This window comes from Corvus hawaiiensis, chromosome 6, assembly GCF_020740725.1.
Source record: "Corvus hawaiiensis isolate bCorHaw1 chromosome 6, bCorHaw1.pri.cur, whole genome shotgun sequence".
Lineage (NCBI taxonomy): Eukaryota > Metazoa > Chordata > Aves > Passeriformes > Corvidae > Corvus > Corvus hawaiiensis.
In genome coordinates this window covers 17,461,816-17,477,054 of record NC_063218.1, presented here as the reverse complement: position 1 = coordinate 17,477,054, position 15,239 = coordinate 17,461,816, and the positions used below count along the sequence as shown (strand labels likewise).

The 15,239-nt window shown below is 46.8% G+C and overlaps 1 protein-coding gene across 3 annotated transcripts in view; it reads right to left on the bottom strand.

Moving 5' to 3' along the window:
- The window catches only part of FOXN3 (forkhead box N3), a 212,436-nt gene extending 201,948 nt beyond the window's left edge, over positions 1 to 10,488 (bottom strand). For 2 of the 3 annotated variants that reach the window (XM_048305694.1, XM_048305693.1), the window contains exon 1: positions 10,415 to 10,488. The gene's annotated coding sequence lies outside the window, so the exon portion shown is untranslated. The remainder of the gene's footprint in view (positions 1 to 10,414) is intronic. The other variant, XM_048305695.1, reaches the window with a different exon arrangement.
- Positions 10,489 to 15,239: the final 4,751 nt, after the last annotated feature.

The following is a 15,239-nucleotide window of genomic DNA, read 5'->3' as shown; positions in this document are numbered from 1 at the left end:
TAAGCCTGACAGAGTTCAAGAAGTGTTTGAACAACACACTCAAGCACGTGGTGTGACTTTTGGAGCTATTCTGCGCAGTGTCCGGAGCTGGACTCCAGTGATCCTCATGGGTCACTTCTGACTCAGGATGCCCTATGATTCCCAGCACTAGCACTCAAGAGCCCCCATCAAAGCAAAGCCCTACTTTTGAAATAAACCCATCTCTCCAATAGCCCAAGAGCTGAATTCTGCTGCCTTCATCATTGTTGTTTTGAATGAGAGAGAGGTGGGAGGGAAGTTTCTGTCAACATTAATCAATATTTAGGTGGTTTCCTGCCCATTCATTCATGTGCTGAAAGTGTTTTTGACAGTAAGAAATCCACTGAACGTAAGCAGGCCAGTAGCAGCTGCTTCAAAAATGCCAATAATACTGTGCATACCTTCCAAATTTTCCCAATGTCCCAATGTTATTAGCGGCTGACAGTAGCTTAAACAAAGCATGTGAAACACAAAAAGCAGGACAAATAATTATATTGGTATAGAGACTTCTATACTGGAGCAAATTTTGCTCCAAATACCTTACATCAACCGTAGGTTTTTGGGGTCAGAAAGAAAATAGTTTTTCCACACTATGTCTTTGAGAGAGCAAGGTGTTTGGAATCCCTGCTGCTCTGTGGTCCCAGCTTGTATCCCCACAGAACTTGCAGTAGCTAACAGCAGCAAGCAAGATTGAACACAAACTCAGAATAAAAATTACTATAAAAAAATTCTGCTCCAGATTTCAAAGCGTGTCCTAAACTGTCCACATCACACCATGATCGGGCATCCTCATTTGAGCAGAGAGCAAAAAAGCAAGACGGGACGAAGCCTGGACCAAATAAACCAAGTGCAGACCATATGGGGAATGGGCAGAGTCCACTAGCTTGGGACATAACCCTCGAAGGGAGAAAGGGCAAGTGGGCAAGACATACAATTCTCAACATCAGCATAGCAAAGGCTGTTTCATGCAGCTCTTTGAGGAAAGATAACACTGCTTTTCTGGTAAAAAGCGCCTTTGCCATTAGCACTGTAAAATTATACCCTTAAAAAGGGGCTCGGGGGCTCTATACTTGTGCGTGGCTCTCTCATCTGCTCCATTCCTTCAATGGAACAGGCACAAACCACCAGATAACCTGATCCTACACCCACGGTCTCTAATCAGCCTGGGTGACAGCTGAGGGTGCATGGCCTCCTTGCCAGCCCTCTGGGAAGCAGAGCACGGTTGCTGCGGGAGCACACACCAGTCCCCCACCTCCTGGCGACTGCGCCCGAACAGGAGCGGGCCCTCGGATTCCCAGCTGCAGACAGGCACTGCAACAGGGGAGCTACGGCTTTCTGGGGAGAACCCACATGAGTGACCCATGGTGAAAGGCTTCACATCTGTTATAGTGCCTCCAAGCCCACCACATCTTTCCTTGCTTTCTCCAGGAGCCATCTCTCAACCATTTTGGCTTCAAGATGCTCAGACTTTTTTCTCAAACTGCTGCAATGGCAGCTTTCCATACAACTAGGAAACAAAGAAATCATTCCACTTGGAAAGCCAAAATGCTTTCTGTTTCTAAAGAGACTGACTTTTCCACCCAGGCTGGCTGCTTCTGAGGTGCTGGACTGGGAGATCACCAGCGTCATTAACAGGGAATGAGGATTTCCCCACCTGTCAGAAATGGTACCCCGGCTTAAAAAAACCACAGGATTTTCAAAACACACTTAACTTTTCACTGTTTGTGCTGGATTGTTCAGGGCCTTCTTTTCTTGTCTTGGTATAATTAAGTCAGTCCCATTTCCAGTCAGGCTGTTTTCAGTTGTTGCACTGGGTCCCAGGACTGTGAATGGCTTACAGTTGCTCCAGTAATGAGACAGGCTCGTGAACAAGGGTGACCATCCTAATACACATACCTAACTTCTACATTTTTTCTCCTTTTTCCTATATTTTTATCTCATTTTTCTCACATTTTACCTCATTTCTTCCGGTCTGTGTTTTTCTTCCTCCTTGCACAAAGCTACTACATCCTGAGTGAGATGTCCTGTTCAGCCACAACACAAACTGAAGCTGCAATATTTCTCTCAGACCTTCTTCATCACAACCCAGCCCTGCTATTACCAGATGTGACAGACCAGCAGGAACTCACCTGCTGCCTCCCCTGTTCCCCTATACCCACAGGTGGTTCAGCACTGCCCCACTCCCTGACCTGGGGTCTAATATCTGGGGTGCAGCAACTGCAGCTACAATGACAGTGTATTTAATCAGAACACTGTGACTTCCCAGCACCTCCAAATTTCCTGAGCAACAGCGTGACTGCAGCCTGCCCTGGGATCCCAGCTGCAGCAGGCACAGCGCCCAGCTGGGGGTCCCCAGGGTACGCTGGGGCTGACCGGGCCACGTCACCCCAGAAGAGCTCGGCACAGAGCTCGGCACAGCGCAGCTGCAGCAGCACCACAGCGCAGCGCCCATTAGTGACGCTGCTGTGACCACCCCCAGGACATTATGGTCTGCTGCACCATTACATGAGACTACTTTGCAGTAATAGAAGTGAGGAGGTGAAAAATTAGACATACCAGTGAGGATGTAGCTTATTTATGGTTCAGCTTTTCAAAGTTTACTAACTAGTAGAGATTATTCACAGCTCGTGTCTTTAAAGAAGTCAATGTAATTCCCTTTCTATTCTTAACCCTAAATAATATTTTATGGTTCTCCTATTCCTCCTTTCAGACTGAAAGACATTTGTCCAATCTTGGCTTTGTGAGATGTTGTCTTCTGGCCCTCTTTATCATTGTCTAGCGATCGTTCTGTATGTCCATGTCCTCTCCTCCAGCTCCTGCTGTGGCCTTAGTCTTGGTCTGTTCCACATACTCTCCACACCCTGCGCATGATCTTATTCACTCTGACACCAATCCCTACTGTGCCAATGCAAAATGTACTTTCTGTCACTGACTCTCCTCTCCAGCCAAGCCCATCTCTCAGCCTGCCTTGACATCTCTTGCTGGGCATCTCATCATCAAATCAAATCCAATATAGCTGTAATGGACCTTGTGATCTTCCTTTGCTTATCCAGCCTCTCTATCCCTTCTGAACAAACTTCCACCCTCCCTGTTGCCGAGGCCTATAACCTCTTCCAGTTCCACTATTCTTCACATCCTCACTCTTCTTGTAATACCACCTGACAGACCATCAGGTGGTGTAAGTCAGTGTAATTCCACTAACTCAAATGGCATTATACCAATTTACAAGAGATGAGTTTCTGTCCTGGTGCCTCTAAAAGCAAATATATTCTATTTGGCAAGTAAAAACCTTTAGCCAGTTCCCTCAACATGTCCCGTATTTATTACTATGATCTCTTGCCCTCTGGACTCCCAACAGCTATACTCTTTTCAAAACATGACTCCTCCTGAAATTCTTACATGTCCCTTAGTTCTCCAATGCTCCCAACCCAGAACATTCCTTTCCACTCTCCAGCCCTGTGTATCTACCCACTGCCCACTCCTAAGTCAGTGCTTGGCTTCTTAAGCCTTCTGAATACACCTGAAATAATCTGGTGTGTTAACACTATTTAATTAACAGTAACAAATCATTCACTAATTCAGAGTTTTATTTTATGATAAAATAGAGAAAAAAAGGAATTTTTAAAAAGGAAGGAGAGCCACCATGAAAGCTGAACACCAATTTCGAATTCAGACACAATTAAAAAGCATATGTTTAACACAAGGTGGGCACGCCTGCAAATATGTGTACTGAATCACCAAGATTATATCAAGTGTTACATGTTATTTGTGCCCTCCTAATACCAAGCACTGTGCTATCCCAAGTCAGCTGAAAGTTCCATAACCACTTTAACACCAGTATAAATCTCTGCTTAGGCCAAACATGCCACAGTATAAAATGATGCAATGGATACCACAACAACACCCTGTGTCTTCACACTCTCTAGACCACACGGTGACGTTTTGTAATGGCTGGAGACTTGGCATTTAGTGGGTCTGACCTAACCGCTGCAGCTATCTTTGTATAAATGTTTCCAGTTTATTTAAAAAAAACAAAACAAAACAAAAAAACCCCACAAAACAACAACAACAAAAACCCAAAACAAACAAGCAAACAAAACAACAACACCAAAAAAAAACCCCAAACCCACCAAAAAACACCTTGCATGTTTCGTTCAGATTAGTATCTATTTGAAATAGAGAAAAGCTCTTTCCAAAAAGTAGAATAGCATCTGCATTTAGGGTTTTCCACACCTGGAGGGCTGCAAGAATGTGGGGTAAGATCAGGTCTTTAACGAGAGTACTAAGGACTTCACCATACGCACCATGCCAAAATGATAAAATGTTAATGAAGTGAAAGTATATTAGTGAATTATTAAAATTTCACTCCTCTCTGCAAAGCACAGAGTAAGAAAAACACAGTGAAGATAATGATAAAAATAGGATCAAAACATTTGGATCCTTTCACCACCTCCAACATAAAAGCTTTACAAAATCTGGTGTTAAAATTAACATATTAATTGCGTAGCTTCTACAAATGATCTTCTGTAAAACCCAGTTCAAAACAAGTTGGAGCTGGGGGTAAAATGAGACATAATTCAGTTAAATCTAGATGGGTCAGACCTACAGCTTCCTCCCATCTCTAATAACCTCTCGTAACCCCTCTAATGCCTCTGCTCCTCTCCACAGCAAGCCCAGCCAGCAATGACTTGTCCAAAGAAGATCTCACTGAGGGAATAACAGCGAGCAGGGCTCACCACAGATGGGTCGGGCTGGGGAGTTCATGTCTGTGTGCTGTGCCAGAAGCCAGCTTTGTCCAGGGAAAAGGTTGACCTCTCCACAAAGCCCAAGAGAGAAACCAGAAAGCAGCTCTGTAGCGGGGTGCTGCAGAGGTGCCAGGGGTTGGAGAGGGGAGCCTTGGTGAGCCTGGGACCAGAGGCAGGGCCACAGGAGCCACGAGGCCACTGCTCATTTCAGTGGGGCAGGCAAAGGTCTGGCACAGAACTACACTAAAAAGAAAAAGAGCTTTGCCAAATAGTATTAAGAAGCAATTTCCAGTAAAGCTGCCATTCTGTGAAATGCTTTCCAGAGTCTAGCTTGGATTGCCTTGTACATAAAGTCACATCTGCTAGGATGTCTGGAGTGTTCTCCTTGTAACAAAAGTAAGTATGTCCGGACATGGTGAGTGGGGTCTATCAGCAAGCTGGTGGCAGGTAAGCAGTTTGCCATTAGGATCCCACCAGGGAATCTCACATTTGACCTAAGCAAACAGTTCAGTGCAGGGTCCCACCACAACTCAGAACACGGGACATGGGCAAAGGAAGAAACTGGTGTAGGCCAAATGCATCCCACTCCTGGAATTTACTGTCTTAGTCAGCTTTAATCTATTTTCAGTAAAAGGTAAAAACATTCAGTGTTGGAAATCTCATTGTATCAGCTATCATTGATGTAAATTCCTGCTAATGTTGGGAAAAAAACCCCAGTGTCAAACATCTAGGCAGATCTTTCCCTTCAGTGGCACCTACCAATCCTGACCAGAAGTCACAGCCTTGCCATCTGTCTGTCCTGCAGTCAGCGTGGACACAGAGAAAACCATCTCCAGCGGAGACTCTTAGACTAAAGAAATAAAAGAGCAACAACAAAATACTGTCCAACAAAATAAGCAGAAGCTTTACCTCCAGTAGACTTAGCCTGTCCAATTTTCGCAGACATTATAAAATAGATGCACTTTATGGAGAGGTTTTTAAGAGCATAACATGCCACTTACGTATCGCCCTAAGAGTGGTGGGGAAAAACTGATCCCCAGCAAACAAGTGGCCGCCAGTGCCTGGGCTAATGTGAGGGTGGTCCCACACAACCAACCTGAAAGTTGTGTGTCCAGCTGTGGCAAGTTTCAGCCATTCCCCAGGCCCGCTTCACCAGCCACCTCCAGTGCAGGGCTATCCCACTGCTCTGCGTCCATCCTCAAGGGCAACAAACAGGACACAGGGAGCCTTGCTCCTGCGTGGGCTACGCTGGCTCCCAAGGTACAAACTTTCGGCTGGACAACCAGCTTCAGTTCAGAACAATTTTAAGTCCCAAGGATGCTAAAGGCACCTAAAGTCTTGCAGTGAGGTTAGGGAGGGTTTGAGTTGCTCTCATTATTGGCAGCTCAACTTGAGGCATTTTAAATGGAGCAGAATTTCCGAAACTCTAGGAGAGAATCACTTCCCAAAAACTACCCTGCCTTGCAGAGCTTCAGGCTGGTTTCCCAGAATCAGGTGATCACTTCTGAAAATACACAGCTGTAAGTTTTACACTTAAATGAAACACTGCTCTGCTGGAGTCCTTTTTTTTTTCATTATTTTGTTACAATTTTACTTTGGCTTGGTCATGAGAGAAGGTAACAAGCCAAATGCAGTTTCATTACAAATATGCCAAAATGTGGCCAAAGTCATGCTGCATTGTGTTACATCTGAAGTCACAAACTGGCAAATTCCAGCATCAGCCAGGAGAGTCCAGTTCTAGTCCAGCTAAGGCTTCCAGACAGCCCTGGCAACTTGTCCTGCCAGGAACAGCTCTTAACACCAAGACATCTCCTACACCAAAAACCACTACTTGAAGCTATTCAGCATACCAGGCAGCTTCTCACAAGTTTATATAACTTTTCCATGTTTCCCCCTCAAAACCCTCTGCAAAGCTTAACACCATAAAAACCCTGTTGTGACCTGACAGAGAAATGTTTATTTCCCTGGCCCTCCCTGCTTATTAGAACACACAGACCTAAACCACAGCTCTCACCTTTGGTCTGGACCTTCGTCCAAGCCATGTCTAATCTTACAAGCCTCCAACCTGGCATCCCAGCCATGCTGGGCAGGGACCAGAAAACGACTGGCATTTTCTGGAACCACTGCTTATATTCTCAGCCCCGGCCCCACATCCCAAACACATACACACCGCATTGGTGCGCTAACATGAGTACGCCTGGGAAACCCAGACACATTTTCAAAGTTTTAATCCATTAGCAATTGCTAATTAAGGAGCAATTAATTTGACTCCCAGCTCTGCTCCTAATTTGCCTTGCAACTTTGTGCAGTCCATGTGAAACGCTAAGTTTCAGCTTCCTATGCTCACACAACTTCTGTGGATATTAGAACATTAATTTCTGTAAAGTGATTTATGATCCATGATGAAAGGCAGTTCAGAACTGTAAGAACTGCTCCAATTAGTAAAATAACTGGTGCATTTTTTGATCTTTCATTTTAATGGGGGAAGAAAAAGAAAAGCCTAGCTGAGTATCAGCAATGAGGCTCAAAAGGTAGAAATTGCAAATTGGACACTTCTGAAAATGTAGCCCAGAGAGGCCAGTGGGGTGGTTTTTATAACAGCAAAAAATGACAGGACAACACAAGCATTTAACTTCTTGCATTTCCCTTGGGAATGACTAACATCATAAAACTTTCACAAACTAAAATCATTAGAGATAAATAAAGTAGCACAGATATGGAGGCTGATGAAGGGTAAACCTAGAAGATACCTAATCCAGCTCATTTCCTTCAATGTGTAAAAACAAGTAACCGACACATTTCCTGCCGATGAACCTTCCTGCTGATAAGGGTGCTCCCGACAACAGGAAATTCCCCTCTAGAAGCAAGCACACTTTTGCTACCAAGCCAAACTTTCTCCATTTGAACTCCACAGCAATTAAAAGCAGCATTTGTCTAATCAGAACTGAGCTGGATTAAACAACTGCCTGACTCCCTAAGCGTCTCCCCAGCACAGGGAGGGGGGTCCCACTTCCTGCACCCTGGTGCCAGCCCAGCTGCCAACAGGTATTCCTCAATCAGAAGCAGCCACTGCTACCATCCCTTCAGCCTGCTCTGCCTGCAACCAAGTTTTAAAGTCAGGCCTTGGGTTTTTTGGACAGCAAGATCCAAGGGTGTGGGTAAAGAGGTTGCTGATCATCTTCACCTCAGTGCCCTGTAAGATTTACCTTCTGATCTGCAAGACCTGATCACCAGTCTCTGGTTTTCCTAAGAAATAATAATGCAAAAAGTGTAATATGCAAGCAAACCGGTCATTTAAGGTTTCAAAGTGATGATTTATACAGTGGGGGAAGCACTGAAGTGCTGTTTCTCAGCTTGGTCACTGCAAAATGGAAATTAAAGAGAGCGACAAAAGGAAACATTTTGGAGAAAATGCGATGAATACTCAAAGGCATCTCTCTATCACAAACATCTGAAATCAACTGGTGTTGCCCAAGAAAACAAGCAAAAACATTAACACCTTTCTTGTGAGCTTGCTGTGAAATAGTTCTCTCCTGCTTCAAAAGCAAAATAGCTCTCTTCTTTCACACACAATAAACTTTCAATAGTCCAGCAAAGTAAAACTTCAATTTATGACAATAATAGTCTGATTTTCTCACGCTGCATTCAGCAGCAATGAAGTATATTTTATTCTCCTATCTCTGCTTTTCTCCTCATAGCATGCTATAACAGAACTGTGTTTTCTTTTTTTGTTAAAAACATTGCACAGGGCTTCACAGAGTCATTTGCCACCTTTTTTTTTTTTTAATAGGTGAGGCAGATTTGTGAAACAGCCTTAATATTCGAGTCTGAATCATTACATTTTAATATAACTTCATAATACAAAGGAACAGAGGGAGATCAGTCCCAGCTTTCTCTCCCATGTTCATAGATTCCCATGGAAAGAAACACGGCCCGATCATTCGATTATAAAAAAGTCATCCCTTGTTACTTTTGCCTTTTAAGCCCCATGGTCCTCCTGCTTTGAGCCTTTTCTCAGGTTCCCCAGCAGCAGGCCAGGCTGGGGCAGGACACCAGTGGGCATGGGGCAGGTGGCTGCATCTCCTCAACTCCTCCTTGGAAGGAAAGTGTGGGACAACGTCCAGGGAGGAGAGAAGGAGGCGGCGGTGCAGGGTTTTATTGTAAAATGACCTTGATTTGACAGGCATGTTCTCAGGTTTCAACAGATGCTGTGGGAAAGGCAACAGCAGCCAAGGCGGTCTGCAGGCATTTCTGATGATATGCAGACTTTTTTCTTCTGCCTATTTTTTTTTTTTAAATACATGGGGGGTGGGGGGAGTCTTCTCAGTTTCCATGACAACAGTGTCTCCACTTGTCTGTTATTAGATACCATCCGCTTCCTGTGTCTAAATTTTTAAACCAATCAGAAAAGTGTTTATAGATTTTGCAGCTCCTGGGACAGTCCCTCTCCTCCAAGAGAGCTACTTTAATGACACGTAACGCTCCGGCAGCCAGGGCTGCGAGGCCTGATATTTTCGGCTGCGAAGTGATCACAGTTTATGCTGTTTACCGGCTGATTCATGGGCTGTGCCAGAGAAAATTGGGGGTTTGCCGCTCGATTTACTGTGCCCTTAACAGACGTTACCATGTCAGATTTTTTCAAAAACCACACAAACTCATTTTCATTGTTTGCTGATTTTTGTTTCCGATTCATCTCCTGAAACAGCAGGATCTGTCCCTGCGTGACACGCGATTGCCTCGGCGAGGCCGTTATCCCACCGGAGTATCGGTCCGCCCTGACGGAAATGGATTCACGGTACAACATCGCCTGCTGTAATTAAAGTTTCGGCAAACTGGGCTCTAAGAGCAGCCGTACTGTAACCGTGCGAGGAGATTTACACAGGCATATATCTGATGATGTAAATAATACCTGGCCGCATCACAGTCGGCAAGTCAATAAGAAAATCCTTCTCCAGGGCGCAGGGACACCCGCATACATTGTGAAGGAATTAGCACACGGTAAGTCCAGTTAAGTGAAGAGCCGGCACTGAAGACCGGCAAGCAACGGGGAGCTGTTGTGAGAAGGGGAAAATCCCTTTCCCGGCGACTCTTGACAGACCAATACTACCAGAGGAGGATGCCCTTCAGGCGGGTGTGCAGGCACAAACGGAGCCCGGGAAGTACCGAGCGGCTTCTTCCCGGGCGGGGATCCAAGCGCCGGCGGCACGCAGGAACAAAAGGGAGCGGTGGGGGGGCTGCCCGCCGCCGGCTGCGCCGCTGCCCCACCGGCGCCCGCCGAGCCGGGGCCGGAGCCCGCGGGCCGCGCTGTCGGGGGCACAGCCCGCCCGGGATGCGACCGGGCAGCCGCCCCGCACGCGGCTCCGGCTCGCCCCAGGGCGCCCTTCCCTTCCTTTTCCTTCCCTTTCCCACCGCCCGTCGCCGGCGGGGCTGCTCGGCGGCGGGACGGCGCAGCAGCGCGGGGCAGCCCCCACTAACGCCCCGGGGCGGCGCCGCTGCCCGCCCGCGGCAGCCGCCGGCCCAGAGGCCCCAAAAGTTTGGCCGCGGCTCCCTGGCCCGGGAGGGACGGGGCGCGGCGACAGCGGCGAGCCCGGGCGGGCGGGCGGGCAGCCGCGCACGCTCCCGATGACACCGCGAAACGCCCCCGCCGTTACCTCTGTCCGCGTCCTGGGCTCCCGCGCCGCCGCGGGGTGGTGGGCGCTCCCCGCGGCCGCCCCGCTCCGCGCCCCGCGGCGGGAGGCAGCCGGAGGCAGCCGCAGCCCGCGCCGCCGCTGCCGCCCCCACCCCGCCCCCGGCGGCGGCGCCGCGCCCCGCCGGGCCCTAGCGCCGCCCGCCCGCCCGCCCCGCCCCGCCGGGCCGCCCCCCGGAGCTGGCGGCGGGTGCCCGCGCCGGGCTTTCCCGAAGGAAACTTCGGGAGCGGGAAGCTGGCGGGGGCGGGCTGAGCGGTGCTACTCCCTCGGGGGTGTTTTCCTCCGGGTGTGCGGGGTGTGCAGCAGACTCGGGCGGAGGATGCCGGTCCCACGCGTGCTGTCTCTTTTCCTTCAGGGGAACCCTCTCGGGCCCGCTGTCCCACCGGCCGCCCGTCGCGGCACGACCCCCAGTGAGTGCCCACACACCTCGGCTGCCCTCCTTGGCCATCTCGTTGCGACTGGGAGCGGCCTTCGTGCCACCGCAGGCGGGCTTTTACACGTTGAAAAACGAGACATGCAGAACTAAAACCGTTCATTTTTTACCGCCTTACCCACCGGGAGCCTCAGCGAGGCCTGGCATCTCCTTGCATCGTATTTACGGCTGAAAACAGAGAAAACTCCCCATGCCAGAAGAGCCTGCAATGCCAAAGCTGCGTGCACCTCCACCTGCCCGCTCCTCTGCCTCTTTGCAGCCCTCACCCCAGCCTCTCCCTGCTGCCTGTCCTGCCTCGCTGCCGTGAAGGCAGGTGAGGGGGAACTTTGAGCTGAACGGGGCCCGTCTGCAATTGCAAAGGCTGGCAGGGTCTCAGAGGGAGCTGGTGCCATCAGCACTGCCATACGCCTGGAGACTGTCAAGCCTGTAAAGGGCATTTAATTATTAATTTTAAGTTAGCTTTCTCTAACCAACCCTGTAGAGTGACAACTCGAGGTATATGTGATTGCTGTAGTGATCATAGGAAAAGCCTAACTTACCCTTTTAGATTTATTTTGTCATAATGTGGGACTGGCTGGTCCAGGATGGGATGAGATTTTTTCTTTTCCCCGAAGGGATACATTCTTTCCTGGACATGGAGCTTGGACCTAGGACAGAACGACAGCTGTGTTCTGCCAATTCTTTTTCCTGCCTACCCAAACTCCACTAGTCTACTGCACAGGACTGCCAACACTTTATCAACATGCTTTGCTGTGGGCATGGCACAAGGAGACCCAGATTTTGCACCAGCGTATTGCACAACAATGTACAAAAAGTATCAACTCTGAATTTTGATTTGAAAAAATAAAATGAATGGGGTTTTCCATTTGTATCAAATATAGCTTTGCTAGGGAAAGAAAAATTGTTCCTCTGCTCTTTTTTCTTGCTGTCTCTAAGTTGATTTTGAAAGGCCAGTACAGGTTGGAGCAGCAGCATAGTCTTTCCATTTGTAAAACTTGCTGGCATGAAACTTCTCCCTGCCCCCATCTTGGTCCTAGTTATATCCCTGAGCATTGCTCGTCTGTGCAGATGGCAAAACCTCCTGTTGATTCCCTGATGCTCGCCTCTTCAATGGATGGATGGGCTCAGTTTATTCCAAAGTGAATATAAAACCCTGGGGTTTCCTGAGCAAAGTTACAGTTTTCATTTTGTAGGTGGTTTTGGTGACACGGAGTCAGAGACAATCCCATCCCACAGGATTCCTGTGGAAGACACACAGGTTCCTCGTTTAGTTCAGTTGGAAGTTTTCTACTGACTGCTCTGCAAAATTTTCAAAGACTGCGTCAGGATAGATCAGCCTGGCTTGCTGAATGCTCTTACAGCAAAGCACTGACAAAAATCAGAAGGTGTGGAATGAACCCAACCCCAGGCTCCTCTTTCAGGTTTATTTCCTGGTTCAGATGGGTAACCATTGGAGCGATGGCCACTGGAGAAGCTCTCAAAGTAGAAATGCCTGATTTAGTTTTAGTGACAACACTCCAAGAGTAGCTGAGCATTTGGGCTCAGCTATTGATGCAGCTAGAGCTGGGGACCCTGGGCACCATGTTAATAACAAGATTTCTATTAATTGTTTTTAAAAATATAGGTATCTGTTTGCAACATCATCACCACATGAGGAAATCTCACAGATGCCAACAGAGACTCCATGAAGGGCAAAATCCTGGCCCCACCAAATCCATGCCCAAGTCTCGTAATTAACCTAGATACTACAGGTGCTGATAACCCTGTGCAGGACTACTTCATATCAGCGACACAGACAAGGCATTTTTTCCTGTGGTTACCCACTAACTCTAAGGCAGGTATTTTTCCTAATGAAATCAGTTCTAACATTTCTTTGTTCTTTGATCAGATGATCTGAATTACTCTGTGCCTACATCTATGCTAACCACTGCTGTTTTAAACCTCAGCCTAAGTTCCTTCAAAATTTAGCCACAAGTACGTGCATTTCCCTTCTTCTGTTGTTTGCTTCCAGTGATGCAAGCTTCATTATTCTTTCATTTCTTCCTCCTTCCTCCCACTCATATATTTGAGGCTTTCTTACATGCTTTGTAGCTCTACTTCCCACCTCCTCCTCATTTAGATCCTTCCAAAAGAAAAGAGTGTTTTAGAAGACCCACATTTGCAAGGGAAAAATATTAATAGTGGAAATTTTCTCAGAGATGCATTCTTCCTATGCTTGCAAGTGCATCTTGTCTCTCTGTATCAATCCAAGCAGTGTTAACTCTCCCATGTAGACACTGCTTTGTTATCTTTATCTGCCAGATTAAATTAATGGAGATGAAATTCTTACCTCTCTCCAAACTGGGGAGAATTTATGATTTATGCTGTAGAAGTTTTCTGATGTCCACATCAGTCCATTTTATCTAATTTTCCTTGGAGTTTTTCATTAAGCCTTGTTCTTCTGGAGAGTCTGTAAATCGAAGCTGTCCAGCTAACAACGCCTGGGTTATTTCTGTCTCTTGGCCTGAGTTTGCAGCCCCAGGGCACAGGTGACTCTTCTCCTACCTCAGGAGAAAATGTCTCTGCTGCCTTCTCTCTGCTGCCAGCACAATGTGGTGCTTGCTCCAGGGTCAAACAGAGGAGAGGCCTTTTGCCACATGGAACCCTCTTGGGAAAGACTCCAGTCTCACAGGGGCGGCAGCTCAAAAGGAGCTTGACTGCATCAACTGAGTAGCTCTAAGTCCGTCTATAAAACCTCTCGTGTCTCTTCAAGGTCTTGCTGTAGCAAGATGTGATTATTTATCAAGGAGTGGAGCTAGGTGTTGCATGGGATGTTAACACTGCTCCTGTGTGTGCCCTGCCCCACAACTCCATTGTGTTATGTTGATACCCATTCCCTTTTTACTTCCAAAATTGTTTATCAAGACTGGGATGTGTGGGGAACTCCCAGGACAGGTAGTGTGGTTAATGGGGGCCACATGAAATTGAGCATAACTGTGGTAGGAGGTTGGTCACCATACAACTGCTCCTTTGTTACTTCCAAAATGTCATTTTATAGCTGTGCTGTTTACCCTGTTTGTTTCTGGAACTTGTTTGGTCCCTTCATTTGAGCACAAAGATTGAAATGCCAGCGCTTTAAGCTAGATCATGTTTCCAAGGGCAGGACTCAGTGACTTTTTTCTACTTACCCATTTACCATTCATATCTGACATTGCAAAACCAGAAGGCAAATAAATAAAAAATTCACCTAACTTTTCAGGTATATCTAATATACCTGCCCCAGGTTGCCTCAGGTTTTTTGCGTGTCTGATTTGAGGTATGATTTCCATAGGATAAACCTGTGCGGTTCCAGGTCAATTTGCTGTTGTGTCTCAGATGCACAGGGCACACAACCCAGACTCTGCACTGGAACACTCCCATTGCCAGTGCTGTACACCCCATCACTCTACCACATAAGGCTGAACCCCATCAAAGTAAAGAAATACAGGGAGATTACAGTAATGGCATTCCTTCTTTCATGCTGCTGAATCAAGTCCCACTCACATTCCCCTTGGCAGACCTTTTATGGTCACATAGGGGTACTTAATTATGCACATATGTGTGTTCTTGCACTACTTTAGTAACAGTGTAAGAATCACTTCAGCAACAGATTTAATTTTATGATCCAAAAGGAAAAAACTCAGGTTCTCTAGTGTGATTGTGAAACTGGATTTTTCCACTCTTCCTTATTTTATTTTTGTTAATACCACCTTTAAACTTTGAATTATCCTGCAGGTATTAAGGCTCATTAGCTTTGTTTCAGCTTGTGCTTTGTGTTAATGGGACAGCTTTTTTGTAACAAATATGAATCACTTGAATGCTAAGGCTTAAATGTAGTTAGAACTACAGTTACTACAGAACATTAGTAGAACTATATGTAAGGGCTTATAAGAAAGATGATGGTGTTCTTATGGTTACTGCTATATCTCTGGTTGCCAGTGGTCTTTCTGATTTGCCTTCTGCTTGTAGCAGGCCTTGAGCTTTTAACTTTCCATGCATGGGATAATCTGATTCCCACATACTATACCAAACTCAAGCTCCAGCCTACGTACGCTATGCATGTTCCAAGCTCACACACATACCTGAGAAGAGAGACCTTCAGCCTTCCCGCACGACCCAAACATTTTTGAAACAGAAGAGCCACTTAACCAATGCAATAAAGCATATTGGTTAAAAAATATTTCACATGCACTTTTTCTTGTAGTCTTGCCAACGTCTACTAAATTAAACATCTACAGATCTGAGCACTTTCAACCCTTTTTGGAATCTTGCTCGCAAAAACTTCTTGTTTAACTGGTCCTCTGTAAATTCTCTGGGGTCTTTCATGTCTTGCTTTGC